General features: G+C 35.8%; 1 protein-coding gene; it reads left to right on the top strand.

Annotated features, from left to right (window-relative positions):
- The window catches only part of LOC115434446 (ly6/PLAUR domain-containing protein 6-like), a 1359089-nt gene that overhangs the window by 1102013 nt on the left and 243094 nt on the right, over positions 1–13982 (top strand).

The following is a 13982-nucleotide window of genomic DNA, read 5'->3' on the forward strand; positions in this document are numbered from 1 at the left end:
GATCCATCACACACTGAGAGGCAGGAGGGAGGTTTATAGTATCAGTAGTGTGTCTCATCTGGATAAATATGAATAATCTCAGGTGTATCATGTATTTGTAAAGGTGCCAGTGTCTCCATATCCCACAGGTGTCAAACATGCGGCCAAAGGGTCCAATCTGGTCCACGGGATGAATTTGTGAAATGCAAAAATTACACTGAAGATATTAACAATCAATGGTGTCAAAATCCTTTTAACTCAGGTTCTACATACAGACACTTACAGTCCAATAAGATTTCAAGTGGATCAGAACCAGTAAATTCTTATCATAATAACCTATAAATAATGACATCCCCAAATGTTCTCTTTGTTTTGGTTTTTTTTTGGTGTAAAAAAAAGTAAAATTACATGAAAATGTTCACACTACCAAACTATACTTTTACAAAAAATGTGAATAACCTGAACAAATGTGAACAAACAGAAATATCTTAAGAAAAGTAAATGCAATTTTACCAATATTCTGCCTGTTACTAAATATTTTTTGCAATTGTAATGCACATGTGTAAATGATAAACTGATAAACCGAGGCATAATATTGTAAAAATTGCATTTGCTTTTCTTAAGACAGTTCAAGTTGTTCATGTTATTTAGATTTTTAAGGAAACTTTGTAGATGTAAACCTGATCATAATATAATTTTACTTTTTTCACTGTTATTATTTTATCCGGCCCACTTGAGATCAAATTGGACTGAATGTGGCCCCTGAACTAAAATGAGTTTGACACCCCTGCCATATCCTGTTCACATGTCCCACATTTTTGATATAATCTTCCACATTTAATTCTGAAGAACATCTCTGAGTTCAGATTAAAGTGAGGTTTATATCTATCTGCATCTGAAATTTCAATAGGATGTTTAGGGGTGGATTTCAGAGTAAAATGTGGATCAGATGTGAGACAGTCAATTTTTTTTTTTGTTCATTAACCCATAAAGGCCCAGTACTACTTTTGTGGCAGTTCCCAAAAGCATTTTTCCCGAATTGTAGGTAATTTATTCATCAGACAGGGGTAGTTGTTTGTTCACCTCCTTTCCTGTAGCCTTCATCAGGAAGTACCTGAAACTAGTAAAGCAGGTAAACAAACAACTACCCCTGTCTGATAAATGAATTCCCTACAATAATTATATGTGGAAGACAGTATGAACCTTTACCTGGCATTTTTTCTCTGTTTAACCTTTCTAAAGTGACTTATCACCATTTATTTCAATACTACCCTCTGTATTTTGCATTTTTTCCAATGAAAATCAAGTATTTTTCTTTGCTTCATTTTTTGATTATGTAGGTGTTCATAAAAAAAGTCATATTAAAATTGAGGTTTGTTATATCAAAACCAGAGAAAACTGAAGAAAAAGTGAATTTTTCAGCAAAATATATCAATAGTTGAATGTAAAAATGAGTGTATCCATCAAGTGTCTTTGATAAAACTCCATGGGCGAATGGTGACTGGTGAATCAATGTTGTAGAAGATGATGGTGTTTCCACTTTCAGCCTCTGATCGTCCAAATGAGTCATATCTGATGACCATGGAAGGATAATAAGATGATAAACTATTTTACACCAATTATTTACATGTATTGATAGGATTAGTGGATCAACAGTTATTAAACATTTTAGATCAAGAAATGATTTTGGTCACCACTGATTGGGTTTTGTTGTTTTTTTTGCTGTTTAACATTTGGTTATTTTGGTCATTCATTAGTTTATATTCTTTCATTTTACTGATTATTTTGTTTATTTTCATTATTTTGTTGGCTTTTTTGGTGATATCTGTTCATTTTCTTATTATTTCACTGTTTTGTTCCTCCCATTTCACTGATTATTTTGTTCGTTTTGTCAATTATTTAGTTAATTGTTGTTCATTCTGTTCATTTTGCTGATTATCTGTAATGTGTGTTATTTATTTTGCTCCCTCTTGGTTAATTTTGTTGGCTTTTCTGTTAATTTTTCTGAAGTCTTTTGATTATTTTCTTCATTTGGTTGATTTTTTTCATTCATTTTCATTATACATGAACCAGTCTTTGCCCCACATGTGGCTTGATTTGACCCCACAGATAATACGATAAATCAGGGATGTCAAACTCATTGTAGTTCAGGGGCCACCCCCCCCCCCCCCCGCCACCCAGTATGATCCCAACTGGGCCAGATCAGTAAAATAATAACATAATAATATAGAAATAACATCAACTAAAAACTTTTCTCTGTGTTTTACAGTAAAATAAGGAAAATTACATTACGAAAATGTTTACATCTCCAAAGTATCATTTTTAAAAATATGAATAAGTAAACTTTAAGTGCAATTTTAACAATATTATGCCTGAGCTTCTCAGTTACACATATGCATTACAACTTACAGATGACAGTGGATCTACAAATACACATTTAGGCAAAATATGGTTAAAATTACACTTCAGTTTCTTTAGACATTTCATGTTTTTCATAAGTGTTCAAGTTATTCATATTTCTTTAAAAAGGATATACATGTAAACACATAATATTGTTTTTTTTGTATACTTAAACAAAGAGGAAAATATGGAGTTGTCATTATTTTTAAGTTATTATGATAGTATTTTACTTTTCTGACCCATTTGAAATTATTTTGGCACTTCATAAATTCCTCCCATGGGCCGGATTGGACCCTTTGGTGGGCTGGTTTTGGCCTGCGGGCTGTATGTTTTATACCTGTGTGATAAAAGATGCTTTTATCAGAGTAAAAACAGTAAAATGAGTAAACATCCTGGGTTCAAGTAAAGGCACCCAATATACTAAGTACTAAAACTGCAGAATCACCCATGTCAGAATATTACTGGATTATTATTACTGTTTATGTTTAAGTAAGTATTATAAAAAAAAAAAAAAAAAAAAAAAAAAAAAAGTATATATATATATATATATATATATATATATATATATATATATATATATATATATATATATATATATATATATATATATATATATGTAGGAATGCAGCAACATATCATCCATAAACTGGTACTGGTCTTATAGTATGTTAATAGTCTAATACTGTGTGATTCACAACAGCAATTTATCTGTTGTGTTTTATACCTTTTTTCCCTGTTAATTTGTGCTCATTCAACTGTGAATGTGATGAATGGGCTGTAAAGACTGTAAAACTGTTCAGTCATTTGTATAATGAAGCGTTCTTGGCTTCCTTAGGACAAAACAGGGATGTCATCGTGCTGCCAGCTTTAGTGCACAGTTCAGATTTATCGCTGATAAGTTTTTTTGTTTAGCTGTTCAATATTTCAGCTAAAATAATGGTTCTATTTTGGAATTTTCAGGTTTTCCATTCAATAAAAGCACAAATGCATGCTGTGAAAAGGTAAAAGTTTTTTTAATTCCTGTTAAATAAAAATGTACAGGTACTATCATGCTGTCATTGTGCAATAAAATGGACGCTGTCACTATTTATATATGATATTTTCATATTACTGCTGCATTTAACTACTGGAATTGCTTTATAATATGTAAATGACTACAACTACTGCACAGTTGACGAATCCTATTCTAGAGTGATGTAGAAGTTGCATAAGATCTGATCAGCCTGTTCAGACTGACAGTTTTTTTTTAACTCTTTATTTATGAGTTTAACAGATACAAAAACAAAACAAAACAAACAAAAAAACCCCCCCCAAAAAACAAAACAGAACAATCATGAGGTCATAGGGTTACAAAGAGTGCATTGTTTCAGCAAATAACACAATTTTTACACTTAATGGTTTTATAAATTTGTCTCCCAGGTTATGTAAACGTGCCATTATTCCCAACGTTCTTTACCCAGTTCTTTCTGCAGTTATATTGTGTAGGTCATCTGTTCTATGGAGATGTTTTACAATATTGGTGAAGACAGTCATTGGTGGACATTCTCTCTTAAGCCGGTATTTTGTAATGGTCTTTTTTCTCACTGCCAGCAAGACCTTGAGGAGGTAAGCGTCTTTCTTACTAAGACCATCAGGCTTATGGCCAAAAAAGAGGGAAGTGAATGATGTGCTGATTTTACAGACTGCCTGTTTGAGAACAGATCTATATCTGATTCAGGATCATATGGACGCCATATGCACTTTATTATGCACCTTATTCTGCTTGGCTGCTATGGAATGTCTTTTAAATGGTGAGTGTGTTTTAGCTTTGGTTTTGTTAGATATTATTACTATTTTCATCCTATTATATCTTATTACTGGGACTTGAGTACACACTTCCTTCATGTGCTACATTGAATGAATGACAAAAAATGAACCTTGAATCTTAGAAGTGTCACAAAACAGATCAAATGTGAAAATAGAACCAGGTTTTCTGTGATTTTAGTTGTTCACACTATCATGAATAGAGGAGATCTGAGTCACACATTAATGAAAAAGTCAGTTTTGGGCTACTTTTCATGCAGTTTATCGCCTACATAATAAGAAAAATGAATTGGTGACAGTAATATCCAATGCTTAACAATATGAATCTGCAAAGTAACATGTGTGGTGCAGTAAACAGTACATCATTTACCTGTGAGCTCTAGTATGATGCAGTACAAGTACAAAGTTGCAGAAAAAGCACATAAAATTTGAACTCACAAATCAAAAAGTATCTGTGTTTTTTCCATTCACCAAAATAATGAAGTTGTAATGACTATGATTTTTATTCTCATAACTGAAATGATCCCTTTTCCTCAATTTGGAACATAAACACTGCGGGCACAGTTCATTTGTGGTTCACCTGACTAATTCCTGTCAATAATAATGTCCAGTTTTCTTACAAAATTAAATAATCTTAGGAAAAATGTCAAATCGCTAAGCCAAACAGATACATTTGGTGGGTCAGGAGATTTTCCTAAAATTAGAAAAAATAAACTATTTCACCAGAGGATCAATTGGAAAGTTCTGTAAGTTATGGGACTCCTTAATTTTGTATTTTGGTAGGCTCAACACCCTCACATAGCATCATATACCCTGTAAGCTGGAAAGAACGCGTGAAAGTTTCCCTTATTAAATTTACCCACATCATGATTTATATTACTGTGCCCATCTCCCCCTTTTTTTGTTGTTTTTTTGTTTTGTTTCATGTTTAGTGGGAGTTCATATGTGCGTGGGAAGGGTGGGAGGGAGGGGATTCGGTTGGTTAAACTAAGAAAAACAATTCAAGGCACTGTATCTAAAATGCATTATATATTATTTTTCCTTTCTTGACTAAAATAAATATAAAAAAAAAAAACAATCTGTGTCAAATTCAGTAAAAGATGCTTTATACATGTCCTGTGTTTATCAGGATAAGGGGAAGCTCACATGAAACCGCCCCTGATCCCAAGGCGACAGACTAGGTGATGCTTTATGTTCTACACACTTTCATCTCTCAGCTGCATTTTCAGAATCACAGAGAATTGTGGAAAACGGAAAAATAAACGCCTCTATAGGATCGATAATGCATCTCTTTCCAGGTTTTGTATCTTTCTCTGATTGTGAGGAGGAGCCCGTCTGGTCCCAGGGCCTCGTCTCTCAGCCCCCGGGCTACTTCCCCTTAAACAGCTAATTTTTACAGAAATGGGAAAACAGCAGTGTTCTGCATCAGTTCCCCCCTCTGCGACAAAGTGATTGGACTCTGGGTGTTGCTGGCAGCGCTTTTACAGTGAGACAGCTCCACCCTGCAGGCTGTGTGCTGGGAGTCCCGTCTGTTGTGTGGGAGCTCTGCCTCCAGGACACAACACTGCCAGGAGAGAACACACAGGGGGATTTAGACTCTACAGCGCCACTATTTGCCTCCTATCTCTTCAGTTGCATTGACCTCATTCAGATTTTTGGCTAATGTGGACAATTACACACTTTTTACCTGGGTTACGAAATTCATGCTTTGTTTTGTGTTGCTATGACTCACACTGAAAAAGGGAATTTAAAACATAAAAAAAAAGGCTTGTTTCTGGGAAATGGGTGTTATTGCTTTCTACAGAGACATATAACCTTGTCAAGTATGTTTTTCATTAGAAAAGCAATCTTAATAAGATATGGCACTGGGACTAGATGTAACCCTCAAAAACCTAAGTGACTGCTGGTGATCAAAAACAGCTTTACAACATGGTTTTTAGAATTAGATAGTAGATTAATGGTTTTTAAGCCATTAATTCTATCAGTGCATTTAAATATTTTCTAGTATCTTTGTGTTTTGTATCTCTTTTGCATTTTACAGCACTTTGGCAACTTTGTTTTTTAAATGTGCTATATAAATAAAGTGGATTCAATTGGAAATAATTCAGATAAAATGAGTTGCTTTGCTTTTTATTGGCATCAGATGTGACCAATATGGATGTTCAGAGGCTCAGTAGTGAATGCACAAAAGCATTGATTCATCAATCAAATCCATGTAGTTTGCAAAAGTACAGTGGTTGTGGACATTTGTTTTTATAGTCAGTTAATGATGTATTTTGCTGAAGAAGTTGTTTTTCTTCAGGTTTCTCTGCTTTAACCTATGAACCTTTGAATTTTTATGAATATCTTCATGATCAGTCAATAAAATACAGGAAAATATCAGATTTTCACTGAAAAATGCAAAATGCAGTGGATGATATCATAAAAAATGCTGATAAATCAGATTAGAAAAGGGTACAAAATTATCAGGAAGTCACCACAAAAATAGTTCTATGACTTTAAGGGTTAACCAGTAACAAGCTACAGTAATGGTTTTCATAACATCACAGCAGGGTAACAACATTATTCCTTATTTTAAGAGTGAAAACACTTTCAAAACAAATAGTGTCTTAAATAACTGTTGTCATGGCTTGTAAAAAGCACAGTGTGGTTAAATATGGGCATTTGTCCCAGTCTTTAAGGCCTGTTGTCATCAGTCAAAAGAGTTCTTGTTTTTATTTTTTTTTAGCTTAATGCAAGACATTTCAGTTAAATGTAAGACATTCTGACTTCTTTCTAGTTGATGTGTAACGTTTGAGTCCATTGTACTGAGATTTGTATGAGAAAATAGAACAGACAGTGAACAAAACCGTATTATCTGAGGTGTTTACACTCACTGTGCCCCCGTGTGCTGTTCGGTGTTGCAGCTTGATTCAGGCCAACTGCATGTGTATTAGCAGCTCTCTGCTATCGCCTGCAGCATTGCCAATCGCACTTGGGTGTAGCAACACACTTTGGACAGGAGAGAGACTGCACAGATTGTCGGACAACATCACACTGAAACAACTAAGTGGAAAACCCTGATACAAGTCCAATATGCTGGATGCTTTTAGGAGATTCTTGTGTTTAAAGCTTCCCACATTTTGGAACAAAATACACCATTACAACATGTTTCATCCACAATTTTACATTCATCCAACAGCAGACACATCACTAATACTGATATAGAGGCACATTTTCGGTTACAGGAGTGATATTTAGCTTTTTTAAATGGAATTATGCGTTTTAAAACATTTCCCTGTGGTCTACATAAACTGTAAATGCTATGCTGGGGTCTGAATTCATTAATTCAACTCCACAGGTCCATCTTCAACCCTATTTCTGAGTAATGACACCAGAAAGGTAATTTTGAGCGCTGGCCCTTTAAATGCAAATGTCCCACTTCATGCCCCACCCCCTCCAGGTTTCTGGCTGTGCTGTTCTGTCCCGTTCAACCAACAACGGAACATTTTAGGTAATCGGCTCGAAGTTTGGACATATTTTCAGTGTGGACTACAACCCCTGCTGCTGACAAACAATTATGTCGTACTCGGAGAAATGTTTGTTGGAAGTCTTGACCTTATATGTGCAAATGTCATGACGTAACTAGTTATAGATGTAACAATTTAAAACAGGAATTGAAACGAGTTATAGAAATCCACTCGATTTTTGCCTAAATGAATATAAACATAGCTCTACAGCACCTGAAGGGTTCAAATTCAAACTTTATGAACTATTAGGGTCCCCAAATACACAAATAAATGAACCAAAGACTGATAAAAATGGGTTTAGCAAAATATGACCCCTTTACAGTCTAGCATCTCCTGTTTCCTTGTGGCTCATGAACCATGATGCAATGCACTAATTATGGATAAGTTTTACTTTTGTGTCACTGTGGACCTTCCCAGCTTCAACACCACTTTAAACCTTCATGGATGGGGCAATAACACAGAGAAATAACGATACCTTGGTGCATCCTTTGGTGTATATATCCTTCATTCATTTTCTAAACCTCTTAGTCCTTGAGAGGGCCATGGTGATGCTAAAGTCTATCTCGGCTACCTTTGGGTGAAGGCGACATACACGCTGACGAACACAGATGAACACCATTCACACATTCACACCTAGATTCATTGGTGCACATCATCTATGACAAAATAACAAGATAAACAGATGGCATGTGATTTAAATACTAGAACAAAGGTAATTTTCATTATTTCTTGCATTTTTTTTTTTAAATTTGAAGGCAGAATGATTTAACCCTGTCAACCCTGAGACATTATTTCAGGTAAATGTGCTGCTGTGAGTTGGCGTCTGTTTCCGTGTCATAAAAGCTGCTGTGAGTATGTTCTTGTGTTCCTTTTCTTCAGTGGTTTTGCTTTTCCTGAGTGTTTAAGGTTAAAACAGGAGGAAAAACAGAAAAAGATAAAGAGAGGAATTAAAGTTTTACAGGTTTTTACTAAATAAGGCACTCAGAATGTACGTCAATAAGAGATTTAGCATGTTGAACATGAACTGTGAACTGGAACACACTGAACAACAAGTGTTTGGATTTAGGTCCAGTAGTTTTTTTTTTTGAGGCTCTTTTTTTCCTAAATCAGTCCAGCTGCTTTTTGGCACCTGGTTGAACTCCAAAAAGTGGTTAAATGGTCTTAAACTTGATAAAAACACAATAATAAAAAAAAAAAAAAAAAAGAAAACAAAATCACAACATTGCAAACAGTAAAAACAAAAAAACAAGGAATAGTGTTTTTAAAAAAAAGCCCAAACTGTCTTTTTTTTATAGCGAGTCAGTCTCACTCACTGCTCTGTGTTTACCCCCCATTCCACAGGCGGTGGGGGGTGAACTGAGCATGCTCACATTTTTACGGAAAGTGCAAGGTCTAGTCTCTGTGACTGTTTTGAAATTTTTCCTATTGAGCAAATGGTATAATTTTTAGGAATATTTAAAATAAATCATACATTCAGAACGCTCACCACAGATACATTAGGGATTAAAGGGTTAAAAGTCTTTGCATGATAGTGATATGTGAGTTTTAGTTCACTTTGTACAGAAGCAACCGATCGATATGTCCTTGAAACCACAATAAGTTCAATCAGTAATTGCACTTCAACTGTTTAGATGTGTCCATGCATCTCTAAACGGTTTACTCTTTACTCAGTCCATCCCATTATGTTTAAAATCAATTTTCTGAGCAATTTCATGTCATTGATTGCAATCTCAGATGCTATATCTATAATAAAGGTAATGAACAGATAGTGGCTGCATCATATAAATTACAGTTCTTGCTTTTTTATACTAGAATCTGTGCTTCTAATAGCGCAAATGTATGTACTTTTGCCTGCATTTCCCAAAATGCCATGTAGGGAGCAAGAAATAAAGGGTACATGCTTGCAGGTCAGACACAAGAGTCATATCTCAATATAGAAAAGGCTAATCCCAACCGGCCTTTATGTTTACATTACATACTGGCCTTTAGTCTCTCCAGAAACAACAAATGTCTACCTGACATTTATGGCTCCAACTGAAATCAGAAAATAGCCCCAGATGGACATTTAGTAGATGTTAAACTGGGTCTTTATGTTGATGGAACTGGCAGACAAATGCAGTTACCCAAATACTGTAGGCTACATGGCTCCCAGAATAGAAATGAGGGTACCACCTGTTTCTGGTCACATGCCGCTGTCGACATCCTGTACATGTTGTAAAATTCCACGAGGACATGCATGAAGACCACCAAACCAGAGCTCATTTTCACACCACGACTTTCACACATTATATACGCTTACTGTATTTCTACATCCATCCATGCTCTTTAAAAGTGGCCTGAACGCTTTACATATCACTGTATATTTGGGGGAAATATGTAGGTTAACGGTGCATGCCCTTAGCATCAGCTGCATTTCAGCTGCGACATAAAACATCAATAAGCTTAAATACTGAGTCTCTCCTTATGGGATCCACCACTACATACTGAATGTACTGTAGATCTTCACAGCCTGTCACATGCAATCAAATAATACACCAATGCCCTTGGAAAATAAAATAATGTCTGCAGCTTAGATATGTGAAACTGTATTTTTTAATTTGCAACTAAATGATTTATAAAACGATAGTAATGATGCGTGGTTTGAATTGTCATTAATGTAGTTTTATGAATAATACTGGATGACCTTGGTCTGAATTCCCATAATGCTTTATTACACAACTAGGTCAGTCTCCGCCTTCTGTACCTTTTAATGTATTTAAAGCAAGATGAACAACCTTTCAGTGTTGGCACCCTGGTTAATGTTGGAGAAGAACACTAAACCGGTTGCAGATAGTTTCGCAGCTCCAAGTGATTTGAATTATTCATACTGAAAATACCTCAGAGCAGCAATACTGTAGTTTCCAGTGATAAACTCACATCCGTGTGTGTTTAGTTCGGCAAGCACCCAGCATCATCGGTGATATCCAGTGCAGTTCAGGTCTGGGTTACGCATCACTGCACATAATTCTCTGTCTTCCTGAAAGCTTCTTGGAGCAACTAATAAGAGGGATTCAACAAAATGTGGCAACAATTTCCAGAAACACTGCCAAAAATAATGATAAAAGAATGTTACCCATTGGACAAACAGGTCACAGAGTGATTAAGAGTGACTAACAAATAATGGAAAATGGTTTGGTTTGTGGTGCTGTGCGTGAGCCAGTAGGCCAGTAGTGCTCGAGGTGTGTGACGGGTCTAGGTCAGTGGGTCTGAGACCCCCCTATCCCACCCCCCCACCTCTGCCTCTGCCCTGACAGCCGGCTGCCCCACAGTTATCTCTGTCGACGTGCATTCAATCAGAGGAGCACTGACATTTACTGCTGGGGCAAACACAACACACATTCCCGTGTTTCAGTTTGAGAGGGATTTCCTCGACGGTTAGTCACCATGACTGGGAAATTAAGGGCAGATTCAAAACAATTCAGGGAGAAAAAGGCAAGCATGTCTCTTTTGTCTTTTGTTTCTTCTCATGTAAAAGCATGAAAAGAAATGGAGGCCATGCACCAAACAGTACATCACCACTTTATCTACTACAGGCATACAGATTCAGACTAAAAGTAGTAACTTACACACAGTATCTGATTAAATCTAAAAGATACTAGGACGTCAGCTACATCAGTTAGCCACTAGACTTATCTGAATGATATACTGCATCCCACAGTGCATTGCGGTCATCATCTTCTCTACCATAGACAGTCCAGAAATGATAACACAACAGGAAATGATTTCTTGTTTCTGTGTCACATGGGTTATCCCTTCTCCCCTTTCAGATCCTGTTGGAAGATTTTGTCTCATTCACGTGGCTGTGATCACAGATCCTTTCTCCATGTAGTCACCAAACAAAAATTTTGGACCAAATTTAACAACATACATTCTTCCTGACTTTGTTTGAGAACTATCACTCTCTTATTCATACTCTTGAGATCTAGCAACCAAAATCTAATATACAGGAGGTAAAATTAATATAAAATACACTAATTTTGATGCAAAGCAAGCCTATACTCACTCTATTACAATCTTTACAGTGAGCTGCTTGGTTAAGAGTCTCAATATCCAGCACACAGGGTACTTAATAGAAGTCAATGTATATTACCTGGTACCTGGTGACATTGGTATGTAGAGGATCACTGAAGTAGTTTTAGTGGAACACAAAAAATGTCCCATTTCCTGTATTGTGTTTGTTTTTGTGCTTTCTTTTTTGTGTGTGCCTTCCCCCAGCCCATTTTCCTAACCCTAACCCTAACCCTAACCCTAACCCAAAACCTTTCCATTGTGTTCATGCCAAAACATATTCACTGTACTATCTAGATGTTCTTCTACTAAATTTTAACTTGAAAAATTATGCTCTTTGTCCAGGTATGATGCTCTGACAAAGTATTATTATTTAGTTATGAATAGATTTAGATTTTACCAGTCACTATTAATGCATACCTGGTCTGGCTCCTTGCTACATAACTGAAAAGATAACCCTCTGTAAGTTTGTAGCATTAGATCCTCAAATCAGATCTTGTCTAAATTTATATTTGGTGTAAAATTTGACCAAAAAGGCCTGACCTACCTGAGGAGAGAAGGCTCATTAAGAATCAGTAAACTCCTTTAAATCACTCTTTAAAACACACATATACTCACTTATATCCGTTATATTTATTCATTACTTGCTTGCTTAAGCTGCCTTGTGGGATGTAATCTGTTATTTTGTTTTAACCCTCTTATATTGTGTTTAATTTCATGGGTTTTATTTGCTTTATTTTACTGCTGTCATTTTTTATTCATACTTTCATTCCTTTTATCCTCCAGTGCCTCTTTCTGTAATTTTCACTGTATTATTTTGACCTTCTCACATCTCAGGGTTTTGTTGATATCATCTGCTGTGCATTTTGCAGATATTTATCCACTTGTGTTTAACTTTATCATCATGAACTGCAACTGTTTGACTTTATGGTTTTGTGGTTTCTGTTGCATCAATACCCACTGAGTTTAATGTTTATTTGTTTTGTATTTTTAATGTAAAATCCCTTCATAAACATCATTTTTAAAGCTTTTCTAGAATTACTGATGCAGATTAAAAAATAGAAAATGAGCTCGACAGAAACAAACAGGTTGCATCATACATGAATTTCTATGGAAAAATAAAATTGTTATCTGCTAACAACTATCAGCTAATTGTTTCCATGGTGACTCAGTGTTCTCTACTGCAGACATATGTTGACATATGGCATACTGCACTACATACTAAAACAGGAAGTAGCATATGGTGTACTATGCAATCCAGTTTAGTACTATGTGTTCATTAGTCTAAAGTCCAAGACAAAAATTATGACAAGTGCCCACGCATGCATCAATTTGACCTAGAAATACGCAGTCATTTATAAACCGTACTGCCAACTCTGTTAGATGCAGCTCATGTGCTGAAGGCTTTCATTAAATCTTCAAAGTGCTGCTGTAAAATAAAATACATTTTGTTAAACACGAGATGTCAGAGAGTGGCTTGACCTCTCGTGGTATTCGGCCTAACTAGCCTTCCTCCCAGCTCTCAGCCTTGATCTCTGGCTCTCAGCGGCGGGGGGGCTGCAGTTTGTAAGATCTCCACTTTCAGGACCAGGAGAGATGTTATTTCACACCAGCTGTGTCAGTCAACGACCCTTTGAAGACACATGTGTGAATACTTGCTTATGCATCTTCACACCCTGATTCATTTCTTTTAATGTAACTTGTTCTGTGTTATGCTGGAAAATAACACTTGTGACATCACCATAGTTACTCTGACATGATGCTGGACATATTGCTGTATTTATCATAATTATTTGAATTGCATAATAGTGTGAAATCACTGCCCTGGCATGACTGACGTAACTGTAATGTTTCATTTTTAGCTTCCATCATCTGTCTTATCTACTGAATAAACAAAAATGGAATTTTTAGCAGCAGTGACACCAGGAGAAAAAATATATTTCTCTACTGTGGTGAAACATACAGTATATAACATCCAATAAGTTTATAATGGCTTGGCCTGAAGTCAGACATTGTTCATCATTTATTTGACTCATTATCATTGGTCCATTGGTCTCCTGTTCTAAAGATGTTGCATTTCACAACTCTTTTCCATTTTCTCAAAAACTTATTTTCAGCATCTCATCAGACACCAGTGAATGGATCCATTCAAACATGAGTCAGGATCATCTACAGACTTATATGATATGCCACAAAAGCAGGGCTGTACACATACCTTTTTAGGTGGTAGCGCTTGTGCTAGCA

This window comes from Sphaeramia orbicularis, chromosome 2, assembly GCF_902148855.1.
Source record: "Sphaeramia orbicularis chromosome 2, fSphaOr1.1, whole genome shotgun sequence".
NCBI lineage: Eukaryota > Metazoa > Chordata > Actinopteri > Kurtiformes > Apogonidae > Sphaeramia > Sphaeramia orbicularis.